The 24,090-nt window shown below is 44.4% G+C and overlaps 1 protein-coding gene across 2 annotated transcripts in view; it reads right to left on the bottom strand.

The window, feature by feature from the left end:
- Positions 1 to 24,090, bottom strand: part of LOC126356028 (uncharacterized) — a 200,561-nt gene that overhangs the window by 85,536 nt on the left and 90,935 nt on the right. The window lies entirely within an intron of this gene.

Raw genomic sequence — 24,090 nt, 5'->3', positions numbered from 1 at the left:
CATTGTAGCATTTTTGATTCTGAGAAGAGAGGTGTATCGCCCAAGACTCCTGCTCGTTTCCAATGGAGGAAGACAGGGTGATAGTGGGAGGAGCTCGAAATCTCTGTCAGGCTGGAAATTGGGGAATGTATCTTTGTCCCAGAGAGCCATCAGAGATTGGCCCACTTAACAGAAGAGGGAGCGGAAATGTTAAAAGAACTAGTGAATGAAATCCAGCTAGATATTTTGCTATCCCAAAGAATGCGACAACACTGTGCATGCAACTGTTTATAATTAATCTAGTTTGCCATCATAGGATGGTGGTTAAAATCACAGAGAACATGTCTCCATGTGCAAATTGCATTGTCCCACAACTCAGTCCACCAAGGGATTGAGACACAGCATGCTAAAGAGGAAGTGCGAGAAGTGGAGCGTTCTGCTGTGGTGCAGATAACTTTTGTAAGATATTCTACTGGTCATCACAGATGGAAAAATGTTGTTTGTTGAAGGTTGCCAGGGAGGAGTAAAGCCTTAGTAAGCTCCCATTTGGGTGTGCCTGTGGTTGAGGTAAGAGTCAGGAAATGGACAGCACACGGGAAATGGTTGCTTGAGTGTGTGTCAGAGAAAACAGACCACTTGAGATGATGAGCAAGCTGGGCAGTGTGGGAGGATATGTCCAAATCGGAATAGGTATATGTGGAGTCTGAAAGGGATGTGGGTGCTTTTGTGTTAAGGCAGAAGAAGTTAAGTTGATTGAGATAGTCAGCCAAGAAGGCACCTGAAAATGAAATGTCGTGTGGCTAGGGCCTCCCGTCGGCTAGACCGTACGCCTGGTGCAGGTCTTTCAAGTTGACACCACTTCGGCGGCCTGCACATTGATGAGAATGAAATAATGATGATCATTAGGACAACAACACAACACCCAGTCCCTGAGCAGAGAAAATCTCCAATCCAGCCGGGAATCGAACCCAGGCCCTTAGGATTGACAGTGTCACGCTGACCACTCAGCTACCGGGCGCGGACAAGAAGGCACCTCTCAGGTTCTGAGAGAACCCCAAAGGGGATGGTGCACATTAAAGTCACCAAGCAGCAGAAAGGGGTCAGGTAGCTGCCCAATAAGCTGAATAAATTCTGCTCAGGTGACATGGAATGACTAAAGAATGTAAACGGTACAAAGATAAAAGGTCAAATAAGGAAGGAAAACGCGAAGAGCAACAAGTTTATGGCAGGTAGTGAGGGAGATGGGTTGACTACAAACATCATCCTGTAGCAGCAGCAGCCTGACTTGCCCATGAGATGGAATAGTGCTGTCCTCGAGGGAAAGGGGGGGGGGGGGGAGGTCAAATGGACCAGGAAATATTAGAGCTCAAAGTGGTCTCATGGGGTGAATTCACCTGCTATGCAACCAGCAGGCCAGATAGAACAGAAGATAGAAGGAACACTCCTGTCCAGATGTCCTATATCCTTCCAGCCAATCAACATTCGAGTTCCCCCCTGTCAACCAGAGAGGCTCCAAGAAGCCAAACAAAGGCAAACTGTCTTCTCTTTTGCCGACTTGGAGATCATCTACAATGATGTCACCACATAATACCCTTGCCTGGCCGATCTCTGAGTTGCCAGTATGCACCACCAACAATTTTTCTGCCTTGGACTCTGCAGTGTGATAGAAGGAGAATGCCAAGGCTTCTGTAGACCTCATGGAGCAGTATCCTCCTGCTTCTGTGCCCTGTAGCAGCAAGTCTTCAATGGCTGCACTTAGCAGCCGCAGAAGTGACATCCCTTCTTTTCTTCCTTGCCACGACTCGCCTCCAATGGAACATTCGTGGTCTTTGATCCAACAAAGAGGGTGTGGAAATGTTAAAAGAACTAGTGAATGAAATCCAGCTAGCTATTTTGCTATCCAAAAGAATGTGATGACACTGTGCATGCAACTGTTTATAATGAATGCAATGGTTAAAAACACAGATAGCACATCTCCGTATGCAAATTGTATCATGTGACAACTCAGTCCACCAAGGGATTGGGACACAGCATGCTAAAGATAAACTGTGATAACTTCATAGCCTTCTTTGATCTTTGATGGTAGAATGACTCAAAAGTGAGGCAAAGAATGCATGTGCACACTAAGGATTCATCTGCTTTGTCGTAACCTGATGGACTGCAATAACATCCTGATCAGAGAGGTACATTTGTATTTCTGCCACAGTCAGACCATCAAACAGCCTAGTGCAAATACCACCACAGGAAGGATTCAGCAACTGATGGGCCTCAACACAAACAGGATAGCCATGGAGGAGTAAAGCTTGTAAGCAGTAGTTGTGTTTGAGAATCGGAAGTAGTCTCCAAAGCCAAAGTGCCACTGCATAAACAAGAGCAGGATTTAACACCTTTCTAAGTAACAGACAGACTGTAGCAAAGGAATGACTTGTTTCAGTATGTAAAACCACAAGGAACTGTGGTGCAGCTGGGAGGGCCATTGAATTGTTAGCCTCATTCCATTTACGTATAGTAGTTGTTGAGTGTGAAGGTGATTGAATCATTGTGAGAATATCCCCCGTCATTGCCACCGTCTGCAATGGCATGTTCCTTCCAACTGGAGGACCCATCCAGAAGAGGAAACATCCACATTAGGTGATTTTTCACACTTCAGGTCACTTTTCCTGAACACCTGACGTAGACCAATTGGCAATTTTGGAAGGTGGTAGCTCAGGCAATCACTCCTCCCTGGGCCTCGTCTGTACCAGGGGCTACATGCAAACCCTTCCTGTCAACCTGGGGCTTGGAATTATGCATTGCCCAGCCACCTGTTACACATCAGATGGATTGGCCAGCCTTCAGCAGCACACAGGAGGGAGGAGGAGGAGGAGGAGGAGGAGGAGAAGAAGAAGAAGAAGAAGAAGAAGAAGAAGAAGAAGAAGAAGCTCAAATTCCAAAGTGGAGGAAGGACAGGAGAAGGCAAACAAAGACAGAAAAAAGGAATGAAAAACAGTGGTGAGCGTGCTACAGAATACATTTCCAAAAACAGCCCAGACATGTTCAACAAGGGATGGGAAAAAACAACGAGAGGATAGAATTACAGCATGGAAGGGAAAAGATGCTGCAAAGGCTGGGGTCCCATGGTAGCTGAGTACGAGCATGCCAAAGAGCGGCGAGCCCCTGGGGGAGGGTTCTTAGAATCTAGTTTAATTAGCTCTTGATTGAGGTCTTCATTATTTATTGTTGTTGTAACAAATGGATAATACACAAACATAATGCATATTTTTGAAGCAAACTATCAGAAAGTATGTAGGCTTTCACAACCAATGTCAGTTTCTGTAATGTTTTTCATGTTTGTTGAGTGTTGTGCATAATTATGTACCCACATTTCAAATACCTTCGCAAGCAGGCATCATCAGATAGTGTAACACTACTGGGGCAACTCAAATTTAGATCTAATTACGGTCTTCACTCCTGCCCCATTATTTCCTTAAAAGAAATGCAAATTAAAGCCACTATGAATGAATTTTGGGGGAGGAGAGGAAGGGAGCTGATGTTCATAAATTATTATATTTTAAGAGGAAGTCTCATTGCCCCACACTACCAAATCAAGAGGCAGGTGCTTTTGTGATGATGTGTTTTTCCTCCCATGGCTAGTGGCATATAGCTTTTGCACTTGCTTCCGACTCTTCAATGCTGGTACATCACAACCATGATACTTACTTTCCTATACCCTGTTTTATGTGAAAGGTATTTGCACTCTTTGTAATACTTTGTCTGCTGAGTACAGTTGCTAAATGGTTTGTCGGAGATTTAGAGAACTGGAGCAAATGAGAAAATAATTAGTCTGTTCCACCTCATCTGCTCCACTGCCTTTAGAATTGCATAAGCTCTACATTAAGAAATCCATACAATGTACATTGTCACTGGATGAACAAATTACAACAACAGCAGCAGAAGCAACATGTACTACTACTACTACTACTACTACTACTACTACTAAAGACCGCAGATTCATCTGGTAGTTGAACTCTCAAGGCAGTATCAGGAGTAACTAATGAATAGCCATTTACAGCCATCGGTATAGATATCTTTGATGTTCACCTAAATATACAGAAAAGATGTATTTAAAAATTTCTTGAGTTTTGTCAATTTCAAACCCAGTCTGGACCTCAATTCCAACCAGGCAAGATATTTGCTCAATTTTGTATTAAAACATTAACCATCAGATTACACACTGTTCCTTCTCTAATACTAGATGATCATACTGAACATCAGAAATTTACATACATGTGTTCACATATGAAGATTAAGGGCTGAGTACTGTGGAAGAAAATGGAAATTGCATACACATGGCACTATGAGGAAATTCCACCTACGGTAAAAGGTTTTCCTCAGCCTCAGCACAGAAGCTAAATATCTGGCACTATCCCCATCACCAGTATTATTTCAGGTTATGTATCATAATTACTTTCTTCCAAGAATTAATGTATGGACACTTGCAGTGATTACTTCTGAAATAATAAGTAGTTTACTTCGTTTTTCATCAGCAACCATATATTTTCTGATGCAGGTGATAAATTGTAAGGATTATTACAATGAATGTACTTTGCTCTCTCTGATAATGCATTAAACTCTTGGCCAAAAAATGTGAGAGCTAGATTGAAAGTAGATGGATTGCAATGAAACCATTAAGTGCTGCCTGCCTGTTAGCCATGGTCAAATATTATATTCCTCCATGATGGGACTCGTTGTTTGCCAGGTTTAACAGACAGTATTGTGACAAACACTCCAACAGTGATGACAACCGCAATGTGACGCAACGCGACACTCATTCGTTCATTCATTCATTTATATTTCACAGATCCCCCTTACGGAGGTAACCTTAAGGACCATGGAATGAATCAAGGTATACATTAGCAAAAGATAAGGAAACTGTACAGAGTTAATCCATATACTGTGTTGACCATCAAAGAACACCAGCCTGATAAATTTATTAAAATTATTTTAAAGGAAAATCATTACTTTGAATAAGCTGCTGCCTCCTCTTTTATACTAAGTAGCTACCATTTAACTGCTACTGGTAATTTAATATTTACTTTAATGCAATGATATTCTTAAACAGAAATACCTGAAGTTACCTGCATCTATGATTACTGAGCCCTGTTTACAGTACTTTACTAACTGTCATGCAGCTTCATAATAAAAATTGCTTCTTGCTGGTTTGCTAATAGACCATTTCCAATCCTTCAGTGTAGATATTCAGGTAATTTGTAGGAAAAGTGGTTAATCAGAAATTTTAGTTTTCTCTTGAATTGGTAACAGGAAGTGTATATAAAAATAAACCAACACCCTTGTCTTTTGGTCATCTCAATGAGATACACTTTCAAGGCTAAAACACTGTTAACTGAGCTCCTGGATTAGTTGATCTGCACACTGACAATTTAAGTTTGTTATCCAAGTGGACACGAAGGAATTTTACACAGTGTGTTCCATTTAGTGAGAGACTGTTTACTTGTAGTGCTTACAGGTCTTTATTGCTTTTGTTTCTAAATGCATAACCCAAGTTGTCACTAGACTAAGAAACAGTTGATTGTGGGCCACTTTTAGGCCTGTTCAGCTAACATTCAACTTATATCTGCTACGGTTGAGTTTGGACTCTTGATTAGTATGTTCATGTCATAAGAAAACTGTAGTGCCATCACTGCCTATACCACGGCCCTTGCCACCACGTGTCCACAGGTCACATCACATACCCTACAGCCAGACATTCCTTACTCATACTCTGCATATCCTAGCTGAGCAGTTCAGCCTTCACAGTAACACAGCAGGACCCCACTGTTGTACCTAAAGCAAATAGCTACACAGCTGTACTGCACCAAATATGCTGTGCCACACCACCAATCTCATTAACAGTGGAAATAGCCCTATGCTGCCAAGGCTTTAAAAGCACACACATCATCTCACTTAGCAGCCTCAGCTTGGAATTCACACCCAAATTCTATCTATTGACTATGCCTGGAACTGGACTATTCAGGGACTACTACTACTACTACTACTACTACTACTAATTGGCACTTGAACCTTTAGGTTTATCTATGAAATTTGCTGATCATCATCCAGTGGTGGCACAAGATCAGTTATTGAAGTATTTTAATGTTTTCTGTTCTGTTTTTCTGTCTTCACTTGTAGAGGAATAAAACTTGTTGATTACCATATGCTTTTGTTGTTTCATCATTTATAGATACATCAAAGTAGTTGTGTCAGAGGATGGTTATTGTGTTAGTTTCTGTTTTCTACATGATGGCATGTGCACACTTTCCAGCCCTGTGTCCAATCACATCTGATGGAGGATCATTGTAGAATTATTTTTTGTTTCCAGAGCAGACAGTGTTGATCTTTACATCTTGGGTTGTTGTCCATAAGTGCAGCCCAATCGGCATGCCACAGCGATAAAATGTGCCGACAAATGACCATGCTACAATCTGATGAAGGGACACAACAAGAAGCCGACCGAGGCTGGAGGACCGCAGCCTTGGCCGCGGCATCTGCAGCTTCGTTCCCAGGGATACCGACATGGCCAGGAAACCACATAAAGCTAACTGGAGACCCGTCGTCCACCAGCTGCTGAAGAGAGCATTGGATCCAGTGCATTAACGGTAAACCGGATACGGATCATTGAGGCTCTGGATGGCGCTCAGAGAATCTGAGCAGATGACATAAGCAGAATGTCAGTGGCGGCAGACATGAAGAACAGCCTGGTAGAGGGCAAAGAGCTCAGCTGTGAGGACCGAACAACGGCCATGTAGCCGGTATTTGAAACTTTGTGCCCCGACAATAAAAGAACACCCGACCCCGTCATTGGTCTTAGAGCCATCTGTATAAATGAAGGTCATATTAATGAACTTTGAATTAAGTTCGACAAAACGGGAGTGGTATACCGAACCGGGGGTAACCTCCTATGGGAGCGAGCTGAGGTCAAGGTGAATGCGTACCTGAGCCTGGAGCCAAGGTGGCATGTGGCTCTCGCCCACTCTGAAGGTTGCATGGAGTGAAAAATCAATGAAATAGGCGATGAAAGCGAACTCCAGGGGGTAGCAGGGCAGAGACATACAACCAGTATTGACGGTCGAGAGAGTCGTCAAAAAAGGAACGATACGATGGGTGGTCGGGCATTGACAGTAGCCAACAGGCGTAACGACAAAGCAGTATATTGCGCCGGTAGGTGAGTGGCAATTCACCGGCTTCAGCATGAAGACTCTCGACGGGACTAGTATAAAATGCTCCGATCGCAAGCCGTAAACCCCGATGTTGTATGGAATTGAGGCAGCGTAAAATGGACGGCCGTGCAGAGGAGTATACAAAGCACACATAATCCAGCTTGGAGCGGACAATCGACCGATATAGGCGAAGTAGGACAGTTCGATCTGCTCCCCACGATGTGCCACTGAGAACACGGAGGACATTTAGAGAACGGGTACAACGGGCAGCCAAATATGATACATGTGGAGACCAACTAAGTTTCCTGTCAAATGTAAGACCTAAAAATTTTGTTGTCTCCACGAATGGGAGAGCAACGGAACCAAGTCGTAAGGACGGTGGGAGAAACTCTTTGTACCGCCAGAAGTTAATACAGACCGTTTTCTCGGCAGAAAAACGGAAGCCATTGGCGACACTCCAGGAGTAAAGACGGTCAAGAGAACGCTGAAGACAGCACTCCAGGAAACATGTACGCTGCGTGCTGCAATAGATGGTAAAATCGTCCACGAAAAGGGAACCTGATACATCAGCTGGGAGGCAATCTATTATTGGATTGATCGCTATGGTGAAGAGAGCGACGCTCAAAACGGAGCCCTGTGGCACCATATTCTCCTGGCGAAAGGTATCTGACAGGACAGAACCCACATGTATCCTGAACTGTCGATCCATTAAAAAGGAACGAATAAAAAGAGGGAGGCCACCGCGAAAGCCCCATGTATGCATGGTGCGGAGAATGCCAGCCCTCCAACAGGTGTCTTAAGCCTTCTCCAAATCAAAGAACACAGCCGCGGTCAGGTGCTTCCGCAAGAAGTTATTCATAATGAAGATCGACAAGGTAACCAGATGGTCAACAGCAGAGCGGTGCCTACAAAATCCACATTCTACATTGGTAAGTGGGCATCGAGATTTGAGCAGCCAAACCAAACAAGAGTTAACCATTCGCTCCATCACCTTACAGACACAGCTGGTAAGCGAGATAGGTCGATAACTGGAAGGCAAGTGCTTGTCCTTCCCCGGCTTAGGAATCGGTACAACAATAGACTCGCGCCAGCATGCGGGAACATGTCCCTCAATCCAGATGCGATTATAAGTACAAAGAAGGAAACCTTTACCCACAGGAGAAAGTTTCTTCAGCATCTGAATATGAGTAGAATCAGGCCCTGGAGTGGAGGACCATGACTGGGCAAGTGCATTTTCGAGTTCTTGCATGGTGAATGGGGCATTATAACTTTCACGATTAGAGGAATGGAAGTTAGGTGGCCGAGACTCCTCTGCCTGTTGCGGGGGAGGAAGGCAGAGGGGTAATGAGTGGAGCTCGAAACCTCGGCGAAAAAGCGGCCGACGGCATTGGAGATATCCTCAGGAGCCACAAGGACATCATTTGTGACCGTCAAGCCAGAAACTGGTGAGTGGACCTTAGTGCCAGATAGCCAGCGCAGGCTACCCCAGACAACAGAAGAAGCAGTAGAACTGTTGAAGGTGCTTGTGAAAGCAGCCCAGCTGGCTTTCTTTAAAAATACGAAGACACTGCGCACATAATCGTTTATAATTGATACAATTCGCCACTGTAGGGTGGCATTTAAAGGTGCGTAAAGCACGTCGACGAGCACGTAAAGCGTCTACATGCTGCAGTCTACCAGGGGACCGGTACGCGACGTGGAGAAGTAGTAGTGTGAGGGATGGAATATTCAGTTGCAGTGAGAATGACTTCCGTGAGGTGTGTGGCCTGACTATCACAGCTTGTGAAGGTTTGATCCTGAAAGGTCACCCTGGAAGAGAAGAGCCCCCAAGTCTGCTTTGGAGATGTTCCAACTAGTTGAGCACGGAGAGGGGGTATGATGCAGGAGATGGATCGTCGCTCGAATATGTATCAGAAAGCGCATATCACTCAAACCAGCATGCAAGTTGGGTAGTACATACAGAGAGGTCTAAATGGGAATAGGTGTGAGAGGTGTCTGAAAGGAAAGTAGGGGTGCCAGTATTGAGGCAGACAAGATTGAGCTAGTTGAAAACGTCTGCTAACAGGGAGCCATTCGGAGAGCCCCAAAGAGGATTGTTGCATTGAAGTCTCCAGTTAACAAAAATGGTGCAGGTAGCTGAGCAATAATTTGCAGCATGTCTGCCCTGGTAACGGTAGACGATGATGGAGTGTAAACGGTACAAATGGAAAATGTAAAAGTGGGGAGAGTAATGCAGACAATAACTGCCTGCAGGCCGGTGTGCAATGTGATGGGATCATAGTAGATATCATCCTGGACCAGCAACATAACCCCTCCATGAGCCGGAATACCTGCCACAGGGGATAGGTCAAAACGCACAGAGGTGTAGTGTGCCAAGGCAATTTGATCTTATGGGCTTAGCTTTCTTTTCCTGGAGGGCTACGACGAGCAGACGGTGCAAGCGGAGCAGCAATTTCAAGTCCTCTCGTTTGGAGCGAATGCTGCGAATATTCCAGTGAATAAGTGCCATCGTGAGAAGAAGAAGATTCAAGAAGGGGTATCTCAAAGGCCGCTGAGGGCCTGGCTTCGAGCGAGCACTGCCTCCGCTAGCAGTAGGCGGACAGTCATCGTCCATTTGTTCTATAGGTTCATCGACCATCTTGTGAAGATGGCCGGGAGGGGGAGCTTGCTCCGCTGGTGAACAGCCAGATGTTCGGCTACCAGCGATGCGGACAGACGAAATGGATGACGGCCTGGGGCGGCAACCGCTGGGTGGCGCAGGAGAAGAAATGCGCCGTGGCGGGGAAGGAGAACTGTGCTTCCTATGAGCCTTCTTGGAAGGTCGTTTTGTCGAAGGATTGGTCGATGGCTGAGAGTTCGAGGTACGTAGAAGGTCTGCACGAGATAGTTCCTTCTTGAAGGCCCATGCATCTGACTTCTGGGTCTTCGTCCTGGCGGAAGGTGCTTGTGTCAGAGGGGTGATGGGAGGAAGAGGAGACGTCGACCGTGCGATCTTAGCACTGGCCGAACTGTAGTGGTGAAGGCCAGATCGCATGTCTGCGTCGCCACCTCCCTGGTAGTCTGAGGAGAGGTGAGGACAGTACTGTATTTCCCCGCTGGGAGCAATGTGTGCTTCCTACTAGCAAATAGCTTGCAAGCAGCCGAGGTGGACACTTTCTCTTTGACCCGAATTTCTTGGATACAGCGTTCTTCCTTGTAGATGGGACAGTCGCGGGAGGATGCTGCATGGTCACCATGACAGTTCACACAATGAGGAGACGGAGGTGGACAGTCACCCTCATGGGCATCCCTGCCACAAGTCACACATGTAGCCGCATTGGAACAAGACTGGAGAGTGTGATTAAAATGCTGACACTAGTAGCAGCACATAGGTGTCGGGACATAGGGGCGAACAGAAATAACCTCATAGCCCGCTTTGATGCGCGATGGCAGCTGAACACTATCAAAGGTCAAGAAAAGTGTCATTGTTGACCTTTTTCATGACCCTATGGACAGCCGTCACACCCTGCTCAGTCAATCCATCGAGTGATCCGTCGAGAGGCGCTCTCAGTTTCTAGTAACAAGGTACCGTTACACAACCTGGTACAAGACTTGACTGATCCGGCTATGGCATCTATGCCCTTCTGGATAACGATAGGGTTGACAGAGGAAAAATCCTTTCCGTCCTCAGATCGAGAAACTACGAGGAACTGTGGGGCAGGCGGTAGTACTTTTGTCACTGGTGGCTGGTCAAGTTTCCGTTTGTGGTCAGAAGTCGAGAGAGAAGAAGAGGAGAAATCCATTGTGGAGGAATCCCCCATGATTGCCAGCGTCTCCGATGGCGCGCTCCTTCCTTGTGGGGACCCTCTCAGAGAGCACTCCCGCCTTAGGTGATTGTTCACACCCCATTTCACACCTCCTGAGAAACGGATGGAGGGACCAATCGGCATGGTCGGAAGGTGTCAGCTCAGGCAATCACCCCTCCCTGGGCCTGGCCTTTACCTGGGGGTACGTGCGTGCCTTACTTGTCTACCCAGGGCGGGGAATTACGCGTTACCCCGTCACTGGCTACGCGTGCGACCGCGTGGGTCGACCTTCAGGCACGCACTGGGAGGAAGGAAGAAGAGGAAAAAGAAAGGAGAGAGGGAAAGAAATGACAGACTGTCTCAAATGCCAAGGCAGAGACCAGAGAAGGAGAAGAAGGCATGGAGAAGAAGGCATGGAGAAGAAGGCATGGAGAAGAAGGCATGGAGAAGAAGGCAAGGAGAAGGAGGCAAGGAGAAGAAGGCAAGGAGAAGAGTAAGTAAGACAGTGAGATGGAGAAGAACAAAGAAAGGAACCAACCAAAGGAAGGAAGAAACCAGAAGTGAAAAACCAAAATGAACGCAAATATAGGTCGTGAAACCGTCCGTCTGCAGACGCAGGCGCTAACTACCCCCTTGATGGGGAGGGACTCCTTTTAGTCGCCTCTTACGACAGGCAGGAATACCTGGGGCCTATTCTAACCCCCGGACACACAGGGGGGAGTTCGCTCAGGTAATGGACAGAGTGACATTGTTTTTGTAGGACAAACAGCTTCTGCAGGAAGCAATGCTTTAATGCTTCAACCAAGCTGATGACAACGAACTTCAACCGGCTTCACTTTTCTATAATTTCAATGAAGCCGTAGAGGTGTGGGTCACATACATACTGCAGCTGTGTCAATATTTTTTGATCTACAACATGTTGGATAATGTTCAACATTCACATTTTTGGTTGGTGTAGAAAAATTGTGCACTTTCATTAAGCTTCAAGCCCCCCACCCCCAATCAGCCCGAATCAGCCCGAATCAGTCCCTTTCCCCAATGTCATTGCTGCTCTTGTTAAGTATTTTGACTCCCTGGCATTGGTCGCCACTGCACATTGTAAGCCCTTTCAAACCAAGTACCGACCTACACAGTCCTATCAGCAGTTCCTCACGAGTTACGGGGCAAATTTGTGTGTGTACCTGCAGGATGCTATTGCTCAAAATATTACTCATTCATGACTTTGGGTGGAATTCCTTGAACTGTTGGACCCCCCCCCCCCCCCCTTGAGTATGTCTTTTGTATAATTGAGGAATAGGAATTGTCTGACACCACAGTGCAGGAAATATTGCCACCTCCTTTGTTTCCTCCAGAGAGGGCATTGTAAGCAAAATACGGAACACCCCTGCAGCCACCTAATAACGACAATGTGCAATCCTGCCCTCAGTGCTAAGTCTGTCAAGATAGGGATGCTTGTCATTTCTGCCAAACCAAATGTGTCCTTTGTAAAGCAATTGGGCACACCCAAGAAGTTTTCTAGAAGAAATTACAGAACTCATCTGTAAACATGGACACTCATGGTTCTGAAACAGTGAATGTCCATAAAGTTGATGTCAATAATGCTGCATTCCTGAAGTCAGTTTATGACAAGTCATTCCACATTCAAACTGCTGTAGCATTTCCACTGCACATGAATCATTCCAGGTTGTCAGTTGCCCTCAACATCCCTCTGCTTGTGTGAGAGCCAAAGACACTTTTCATTCAGCTAGATATTCAGAATAAGGATGTGGATACTGGAGCTTCCATTACGTTGATCAAAAGGTGCACATTTGAACAGCTTGGCCCCCCATGAATTGAAGCTCCAAAATAGTCTCTCACCACATACAATGGGGATCACATCACTTTCCTCAGCAAAGAGCTTCTACAGATGCAGGACAGATCTACAATTACCCCAGTTCCAGTCATGATGCTTCACCCTTATGATGGTATAAACATTTTTGGTGTCAGTGCCTTTGATATCTTCAGCCTCCAAATCTCTGATAATGTGGCAGTGAACAATGCCCACATCCTCCATAACAGCATCACAAAGCACTGTGACAATAATGTCAACTTTTTGAGGATTCTGGGTAAGGCAAAACACTTTCACCCACTCATGATTCATTAAAACATGAAATGCCCCCCCCCCCCCTCCCCCTTGCACCATATGGGAGGAAGTTGTAGCAGAGTTGAGATGTTCCCTTGGGGGTTATGATGTCAGTCTCTGTCAGTCAATGGGCCTCACCCCTCACTGTCAGAAAACCCAATGGACAACTTCACTTTTGTGCAGACTAAGTCCACCATCAGCGTACAGTCTGGACTCATAACTTACCTCTCCCTCACCCTGAACAGTTAGGATGTTCCAGTATCAGCATTTACCCTGGTCATATTCCAATAGTTTTTAGAGCAACTGGAGTCAAATGTCCCTTCTTGCTCCAATTATCTGGATCACCACCACCACCACCACCACCACCACCACCACCACCACCACCACATCAGGAATCCAGAATCTGGAATGCATCTTCCAAGCCCTCATCAGTGCAGGACCCAATGCAACTGAGAAAAATGTGAAATTTTCTGTAGCCAAATCAAATATCTTAGTCACGTCGATAACTTCCATGGCATTCGCCCTTCCACCAAACACTTGGAAGCTATTCGGAAGATCCCTTCTCTGAAGAATCTTGCTGAACTCCAGGCTGTCCTCAGTAAAGTTATCTTCAATTCATCCCTAATGCTGCTCAGGTAACAGCTCCCTTACATGCTGTCAGGCAGAAAACATTTGCCTTTGTCTGGTTGCCTCTGCAAAAAATGGCTTTAGTGACACTAAAGAAAGGTTTGCTTAGTGACAGAAGCCTTGTCCAATTTTATCCTGCAAAACCTGTGTTGTTCACTGTAGATGTCTCTTCCTACAGCATTGGGGTGGTGCTATCCAAGAAGATCAGCACCATGCACCACCCAATTGCTTTCACATTGAAGCTGCTTAACTTAGTTCAGGTGAATTATAGTCAATGAGAGGAAGCACCCCTGGCAATCATCTAGGTTGTTCCCAAGTTTCATCAGTTTCTTTATGGGCAAAAATTTTTCTGCTAGCAAACCATAAGCCTTTCACCTGTTTATTCCACCTGTGCCTGCCTGTATAGTACAAAAACTCCAACATTGGGAACATTCCTTGGGATTAAGCAGCTTCTCAATGAGTCTCTTCACACCCCAAAAAAGATATTGAACATGTTATCACCTATTGCAAAGAATGTGTAGAGAACCTGCCTACTGCTCACCAACAGGTTTTTGACTGGTTCTGATCACATGTCCCCTAGCAATGAATTAACATTGATTTCGCAGGATTATTTTGGTGTTTGTGATGGCTTATCATGGTGGTCCCATTTCCCAATTTCCTTTTCTGGTTCCCCTGCATTCTACATCAGTCAGCATGATTCAAGTCCTAGTGACTATATTCTGCCAAGCGGTATTACCAACTAGTATTATATCTGATAATGTCCCCAATTGGCTTCAACAGAATCTATGTCCTTCTCTAGGGAAACAGTGTCATCCACGTCAGATCAACAACTTTCACACCACAATCGAATGGTAAATCAAAATGACTTGTGCATACCATGAAGGTGTAGTTGTCAAAGTTAAGGCAATCTCATTCCAAACAAAATGCTTTGCTCCTGTTCTTATAAACATATCTTATGACACCTCAGTGAGATAAGTTGAGCTGAATTTCTGCATAGCAAATCTCACCAGTCTATGTTGTATCTCCTCCAGCCCCCCACCCGTCAGTCCCCAGGTGCTCCTCTGGCTCTCTTCAAATTTCAGGCTACTGTCAAAGAGTATTTCAGGGTATTTACTGCTGGTTATAATGGCAACATAGGATTTAGTCAGATCTGTAGGCAGAGCAACCTGTCATTCAGGCTGGGTCAGGACACCTCAACAGAAACCAGAATCAGCTGCACTCTTGTACTATTCCCAATCCTGCTGAAGATCTTTCTGGTCCAGAGACTGTTCAAGCATGCAGTTTCTCCCATGGCAGTTCCCCACAGTGGGTCACAGCCAATCATCGTCATCACTGCAATCACAACCACTGATGTCACACCTCCTGCTCTTCCAGCCACAGCCACAGCCACGGTTCTCTTTGCAGATGCCTACTGAGACACCCAAGCACCTAGACTTGCCTATGCCATCATGGAATTGCTCACACTAGAACGAGCAGCAGGCACATGCTTCCTCTGGTATTTCAGGGAGTGTGCGTAGCAAATGCTGGAATGTGGGCTAGCTATGTCTGTACCCATCCCCTGGTCTCTCATCATCATGCTGCCTACAGCTCAACCCCCCCCCCCCCCCCCCCAATATTTGCTGTGGCCCTCACAGTACACCACCATGATGAGGTTGGAGAGAGGAGTTTGACAGCATCACTGCCTACACCATGGATGATACTTGCTGCAACATGCCTACAAGTTACATGTCTCACAGCCTACAGCCAGCCAGTCCTGGCTCATGTGCAGTTCCACCTAGCAGGACAGTGCAGGAACAGCATACGTACATAGCTGTCTTTGTGATAACATAGCAATGGATGGTTGGGATACACAAATAAAATAGCTATATGACAGTGCTGCACAAATCACACTGTGCCATGCCATCATACACTCATTGATGACAGGCATATCACTATGCTGCTAGGGCTGCATAAGTAGATGCACCATCTTGCTCAGTAGTCTTCTCTTGGACTTCACAGTTGCTGACACCTCAACTTCACACCACACAGTTTGCCCTCATCTGGATTACCAACTACACCTTGAACTGGACTATACAGGGGCTACCAATACACAGCACTCAAGCCATCAGGTTCATCCAAGGACTTTGCTGAATGCCATTCCAGGTGTAGCGTTAGCACAGTTATTAAAGTATTGCATTGTTCTGTTTCATTGCCTTCAGTTGTACAGGAACAAATCCTATTGATTATTCATGCCTTCTGTTATTTACTGTTTCATCATTCATGGACACAACACACACATTATTGTTTTTGACCTACCCTTTAAATTCATTTGAAGATCACTTATCCAGCTTAAGAACAAGACTGGACACAGTGCTGATCTTTGTGGGACCCATACGTGAGGTTTGCCTATTCTGAAATAGTTATTTTGAAAATAAAACATTATATCAATAACACCATCTATTTTGTGATATGAAGGTGAGGCTACATTGAAGCAAAAAAAGATGTTGTTAATGCTGTAACTCTCATTGGTTAAGCACAGTTTTGAGAGCCAAATGCATTCAGAAGGTTACAAAATATATAACAGGCTATTTCTTCATTGTTCAGTTCTGCCTGAACTTCATGTACATGTCTTTTGCACCAATTGTGTTAATTCTACTGTCTGTGGGAGCAGTACAGGTGTGAATAATGTGCTGGAATACGTAATGGTTTCTCAAACACCATTTCTGCTAATGATACTCCAATATCCAGTTTGTACACTTTGCAAAGGTCTAAAAGGACCAAGAGAAGGGCCTCCATACATTTCTTGCATTGGCACATGTTAGCTTCCACCTTTCTATCATACCATTGCTTGCAAGATGGTAGCTTATTGCACAGTGACACTGAAAACCATACAACTTTGACAATTCTTGGAACAATATAGATTCAATTTGCCAGCCCTGATCTGCAGTGAAACAGAGGGGCAACCAAACTGTACTATCCAGGTGGTGACGAAGGTCTTACAGATTTCTGGATAGAAATGTCTGATGGGTGTGGCTTATGCCAGTCAAACATATCTGTCCACCACTTTAGAAAGGCATCTGTAGCCCTCAGAAGGTGAAAGGGGGCCTATGACATTGATGTGGGTGTGGACAAATCTTGCTGGAGAGCGTCATCTGCTCGTTTTTGGTCTGTATGTGTCATTCTACTTCACATTGCTGGCACTGATCACATGAATGAGCCCAAGCATGAGCTATATTTTTAACCAGTGACTACACAAAATGGTCAGTCAATACCTTAACAGTCATGTTCACTCCTGGTTGTCACACATTGTTGAAAGCAGCTTTGCGAACTTTTGGTAAAATGAGAGCCCTGATATCTGCTGAAAGACATCACACCAAACTATTAACTTGGTACCTGGCATTAGGATTTTGATGAGTTACAGCCCAGTGAAAGATGATGATGATGATGATGATGATGATGATGATGAGTTAGGTTGAGGGGGCACTCAACATCATGGTCATCAGTGCCCTGACAGAAAATAAACAGGAAATCTCATGGGTGTGGACGAAGGCTGACCCCATATGCAGAGCAATTTATAACATACTAAAGTCTGCCGCCCACCCTTCCCCGCCAGTTTAGGGATGAGGCCCGATAGTTCACAAAATTTCACCACTCTGTTAACACTGGTACTGGTATCTACAAGGATGGTGGGCAGATCTCCGGTGAAACCAAGGGCTGCCCTATTATCAGTATACAGGACACACGTAGCCACAATATGCTGAACTGAAAGTGGCATGCCACAAACTTCACAGAAAGGTGGATCCTCCTGCACCCCTACCTTCTACCGTCTTCCTAAAATTCACAAACCCAAACATCCAGGCCGCCCCATTGTAGCTGGTTACCAAGCCCCCACAGAATGTATCTTTGCCTACGTAGCTCAACACCTTCAACCCATTACATGCAGTCTCCCATCCTTCATCAAAGACACCAACCACTTTCTCGAACGCCTGGAATCCTTACCCAATCTGTTACCCCCGGAAACCATCCTTGTAACCATTGATGCCACTTCCTTACACACAAATATTCCGCACGTCCAGGGCCTCGCTGCGATGGAGCACTTCCTTTCACGCCAATCACCTGCCATCCTACCTAAAACCTCTTTCCTCATTACCTTAGCCAGCTTCATCCTGACCCACAACTTCTTCACTTTTGAAGGTCAGACATACCAACAATTAAAGGGAACAGCCATGGGTACCAGGATGGCCCCCTCGTACGCCAACCTATTCATGGGTCGCTTAGAGGAAGCCTTCTTGGTTACCCAGGCCTGCCAATCCAAAGTTTGGTACAGATTAATTGATGACATCTTCATGATCTGGACTCACAGCGAAGAAGAACTCCAAAATTTCCTCTCCAACCTCAACTCCTCTGGTTCCATCAGATTCACCTGGTCCTACTCCAAATCCCGTTCCACTTTCCTTAACATTGACCTCCATCTGTCCAATGGCCAGCTTCACACGTCCGTCCACATCAAACCCACCAACAAGCAACAGTACCTCCATTTAGACAGCTGCCACCCATTCCATATCAAACGGTCCCTTCCCTACAGCCTAGGCCTTCATGGCAAACGAAACTGCTCCAGTCCTGAATCCCTGAACCATTACACCAACAACCTGAAAACAGGTTTCGCATCCCGCAACTACCCTCCCGACCTGGTAGAGAAGCAAATAACCAGAGCCACTTCCTCATCCCCTCAAACCCAGAACCTCCTACAGAAGATCCACAAAAGTGCCCCACTTGTGACAGGATACTTTCGGGGACTGGATCAGATTCTGAATGTGGCTCTCCAGCAGGGATGTGACTTCCTCAAATCCTGCCCTGAAATGAGATCCATCCTTCATGAAATCCTCCCCACTCCACCACGAGTGTCTTTCAGCCGTCCACCTAACCTTCGTAACCGCTTGGTTCATCCCTATGAAATCCCCAAACCACCTTCCCTACCTTCTGGCTCCTACCCTTGTAACCCCCGGTGTAAAACCTGTCCTATGCACCCTCCCACCACCACCACCACCACCACCACCACCACCACCACCACCACCACCACCAGTCCTGTAACCCGGAAGGTGTACACGATCAAAGGCAGAGCCACGTGTGAAAGCACCCACGTGATTTACCAACGGACCTGCCTACACTGTGAAGCTTTCTATGTGGGAATGACCAGCAACAAACTGTCCTTTCGCATGAATGGACACAGGCAGACAGTGTTTGTTGGTAATGAGGATCACCCTGTGGCTAAACATGCCTTGGTGCACGGTCAGCACATCTTGGCACAGTGTTACACCGTCCGGGTTATCTGGATACTTCCCACTAACACTAACCTGTCAGAACTCTGGAGATGGGAACTTGCCCTTCAGTATATCCTCTATTCTCGTTATCCACCAGGCCTCAACGTCCGCTAATTTCAAGTTGCCGCCGCTCATACCTCACCTGTCTTTCAACAACATCTTTGTCTCTGTACTTCCGCCTTGACTGACATCTCTGCCCAAAATCTTTGCCTTTACAAATGTCTGCTTGTATCTGTGTATGTGTGGATGGATGTGTGCGTGTGAGCGCAAATGTATACCTATTCTTTTTTCCCCCTAAGGTAAGTCTTTCCGCTCCCGGGATTGGAGTGACTCCTTACCCTCTCCCTTAAAACCCACATCCTTTCGTCTTTCCCTCTCCTTCCTGAAGAAACAACCATCGCTTGCGAAAGCTAGTAATTCTGTGTGTGTGTTTTGTTCATTGACATTCCAATCCTGGGAGCGGAAAGACTTCCCTTAGGGGGAAAAAAAAAGGACAGGTGTACACTCGCACACACGCACACACACACGCACATACACACGGCTTGTGTCTGTGCGCGTGCGCGTGCACGTGCGCGTGCACGTGCGCGTGCACACCTGTCCTTTTTTTCCCCCTAAGGGAAGTCTTTCCGCTCCCGGGATTGGAATGACTCCTTACCCTCTCCCTTAAAACCCACATCCTTTCGTCTTTCCCTCTCCTTCCTGAAGAAGCAACCATCGGTTGCAAAAGCTAGTAATTCTGTGTGTGTGTTTGTGTGTTTTGTTCATTGTGCCTGTCTGCCGGCGCTTTCCCGCTTGGTAAGTCTTGGAATCTTTGTTTTTAATATATTTTTCCCATGTGGAAGTTTCTTTCTATTTTATTTACATCATCATATATATATAGCAATGGTCCCATAACACTCCCTGTGGCACGCCAGAGGTTACTTTAACATCTGTAGACGTCTCTCCAATATAAACAACATGCTGTATACTGTTTGCTGAAAGCTCTTCAATCCAGCTACACACCTGGTCTGATATTCCATAGGCTCTTACTTTGTTTATCAGGTGACAGTACGGAACTGCATCTAACGCCTTCCGGAAGTCAAGGAAAATGGCATCTACCTGGGAGTCTGTACCTAATATTTTCTGGGTCTCATGAACAAATAAAGCGAGTTGGGTCTCTCACAATTGCTGTTTCTGAAATCCACGTCGATTCCTACGGAGTAGATTCTGGGTTTCTGGAAATGACATGATACACAAGAAAAAATCATGTTCTAAAATTCTAAAACAGATCTATGTCCGAGATATAGCCCTATAGTTTTGCGCATCTGCTCAATGACCATTCTTGAAAAGTGGAACTACCTGTGCTCTTTTCCAATCATTTGGAAGATTCCGTTCCTATAGAGACTTGGGGTACACGGCTGTTAGAAGGGTGGTAAGGACATTAATAGTTATGTCAGAAAACTTCAGAATTCTGTTTTAAATTCCACCAATGCCACATAAGCTTTTGCTTTTTGGAATCTTTATAATTATGTTAACTTGAGTGAACAGCGTTCAAACTGCTTCTAGTTACTTAAAATTTTGTGGAATGAGAGTTTCAGTACATGCTCTTGCTTCTTAAGTGGAACCACTGAATCCTAATTTCGCTTCTATTTTTATGTTGTCAGAAATACTTGCAATTTATGAAATATTAGTCACAGGTTTCTCACGTAGTTCGGTGGCAGTAGTTGTTTTTGTTCTTGTCATTGTTGTTGTGACTGTAGTGTTATCTCTTACAATGGCTGATTTTTCTCTCCCCCATTTGGCAACATCCCATACAGCTTTAATTTTATCACCTGCATTGTCAATTTTTGTTGGGACATTTATAATCTTTCATTAAAATAATACATTACTTTTTGTAGAATGCAGTACTCAGATCTTGAGTTATTCTAGTGCATATAAAAGCATCTCATTTTCTCTTACAGTGATTTTAATCCCTTTAGTTATCCATGGGTTACTTGGCTTTCTGGATAACTTTTTAGGAATTCTTTCAAGTATTGACTAACTTACTATACAGTATATTTAATTTCACATATTAGCATCTGTTTCTCTATACATCTCATCTCATACCATCTCATTTAACTTATTCTTTAAACATTATGCCCTATTCTCTTTAATAAACCTCACTGCTTACTATGAAAATCCCTCAGAGCTCCTAGGTGCTACATAGCTTATTTCCACTTTTTATCCGTAGTATCAGATAGTCCATTGACAGTTTGGTATACATTAAATGTCAGCCTGAGCACTGTCTATAAAATTTATGAATCATGGTCCTACCTTGTTGCATGCAAGTCAGATAATAACGACTGAAATCAGATTGAAACAACCAATAATGATTCTAGTTCATTTCTCGAGTCATATTTTAAGAAATCTAAAATAAAATCTCCACAAACTACTAACTGTTTCTTCTTGTCTGCTGAACAGTGCACCTGAAACCTCACAAATAACAAAGTTTCCTAGGGATCCATAAATAATTACATTTAACTACTCACAAGCACACACTTCTAGGTTTTGATCTACACAAAAACTGCTTGATTCAATATTTTTTACTGCTACCAACCTTTACACTTATTTCAGTTGCTCCTTGTTGTGTTCACTTTACATAAAAATGATGCTAGTCTATAATCCCTTATATTTAACTTCTGTATTCCTGTGGTTACGTGTTCAGAGAGGCACAGAACATCAATCACTTCAGAATTTTCCACATCACTAGTCATACAAGAAGCTCATCTACCTTGTTTTTCAGCACCTTAATATTCTGATGAACTGATTTTATTTTTCTGGGAACTGTTACATTTATTGCATTATTGGTTTGTTGTAATTTCTTTCAAGACACGGGGATTTTATCTTATGTGCTTGTCGTTCCCCTTAAACTTTCTGCAAGTCACTCAGCTAATCTTTCCACACCCTTTAAATCATATCTAGATGTACTCCTCCCATGGATGTACAACTGTGGTGGTGCAGTTTGTTTACTGCTGCATGGCAATGTTTTGTATGTTTGTTATCTTGCATCTATGGCTTGTGATCTGTCACACGTAATGCAGGTAACAACTGTCATTTGGGTTGGTGAGTATAGATGTGGTAATAAATCACCCTGTAAATTGTGGGTATTTAGCATCTATAAGGTGCATATTATGTGACAAAGTTGTGTCAAGTGGTATTAGAACATGTTTGGTGATCATGGTATCACTCACATTGCTTTGTGAAAATAAATCAAGAAAACCTTTCATGTGCTTGTGGAACAAAGTAACAGATTTTTGGCTGCAACTGAAATGTACCGTGCAAATTGTGAACTTATAGTACTAGAAACACTGCAGAATGAACTGAAAGCAACAAGAGAATCTGTTCAGTTGTTGGAAAATATGGCTAAAAGCCTGTCTGATCCACCACTTAAAGAACTTTGCAATTTCAGGGGCAAAATGAACCAAAGCATGCAAAACCTAAACCTGGTTCAAACAATTTTAAAGTTCCATTAAGAAATAGATTTCAGTGTCTCATTACAGTTTGTGAAGTTAATAATGACGAGTCCGGCAACTTGCACCAGTATTATTTATCTGAATTGGCAAGAAGTAAACACAAAAGGTCGGAAAAACTTAACTGCTGTGACTATGTAATGATTTGTCAGCAAATATATTATTTGATAAGTTTTTTTAAAGTATTTTTGGCACACTTTAGTGGCCGCATTCCAACAAAGAAATTTAAAGTAGGCCTAACTGATCAAGTCCTGAAAAATAAAGTTTCAAAAAGACAATATGTGGTATACAGAAAAACAGACCACTCTGAAAAACCAAGTTATGTTGTTGCACAATGTCTATTGTAGATTGAAGACTAATCAAGATAAACTAGCCTATATTACAAGAAGGAATGAATATAAAAAAGCAATCATAGAAGCCAAAAAAGCACACAATCTCAGAAGTACTGAGAAATCCACCAACAAGTGCAAAGCTGCTTGGAAGTTAATAGTGTTGCAAAGATGAAAGAAATGTTCCAATTAATATTTCTCCCCAAAAATTCAATGATTATTTTGTTAAATCAGTTTAAGATGTAGGAAGTAGTATTGCTAAACCTGAAATCAGCTCACATTTACTGTCAAAAAATAGTTGTTGATCATCAACAAATACAAGTATCTCCAGTTTCTCTGAGGCCTCACCAGATTTTGTATTAAGAATAGTGAAACAGTTAAAATCATCAGACAGTGTAGACAAATATGACTTATCCTGTAACATACTGAATTAAGTTGTAGGTAGTATAGTGTACCCCTTAACACATTGTATAAACAAATGTCTAGCTGAAGGATATTTTCCTGATGAGATTAAACTGTCTAGGGTAGTTCGAGTTTATAAAAAAGGGGATAAAGACTGTGCCTCAAGTTACCGGCCAATTTCCATAGTCCCATCTTTTTCTGAAGTTCTGGAATGCACAATTTACAAACAATTATCTGATTACTTTGATAATATAGGAATTATTAGTGGATCTTAATATGATTTTTAGAAAAAGCGTGTCAACAATTGATGCTATAGATGCTGTTGTAAAATACACTCCTGGAAATGGAAAAAAGAACACATTGACACCGGTGTGTCAGACCCACCATACTTGCATCACACACTGCGAGAGGGCTGTACAAGCAATGATCACACGCACGGCACAGCGGACACACCAGGAACCGCAGTGTTGGCCATCGAATGGGGCTAGCTGCGCAGCATTTGTGCACCGCCGCCGTCAGTGTCAGCCAGTTTTCCGTGGCATACGGAGCTCCATCGCAGTCTTTAACACTGGTAGCATGCCGCGACAGCGTGGACGTGAACCGTATGTGCAATTGACGGACTTTGAGCGTATAGTGGGCATGCGAGAGGCCAGGTGGACATACCGCCGAATTGCTCAACACGTGGGGCGTGAGGTCTCCACAGTAGATCGATGTCGTCGCCAGTGGTCGGCGGAAGGTGCACGTGCCCGTCGACCTGGGACCGGACCGCAGCGACGCACGGATGCACGCCAAGACTGTAGGATCCTACGCAGTGCCGTAGGGGACCGCACCGCCACTTCCCAGCAAATTAGGGACACTGTTG

This window comes from Schistocerca gregaria, chromosome 3, assembly GCF_023897955.1.
Source record: "Schistocerca gregaria isolate iqSchGreg1 chromosome 3, iqSchGreg1.2, whole genome shotgun sequence".
NCBI lineage: Eukaryota > Metazoa > Arthropoda > Insecta > Orthoptera > Acrididae > Schistocerca > Schistocerca gregaria.
The sequence above is the reverse complement of the archived record's forward strand: the minus strand, read 5'-3'. Positions and strand labels throughout refer to the sequence as shown.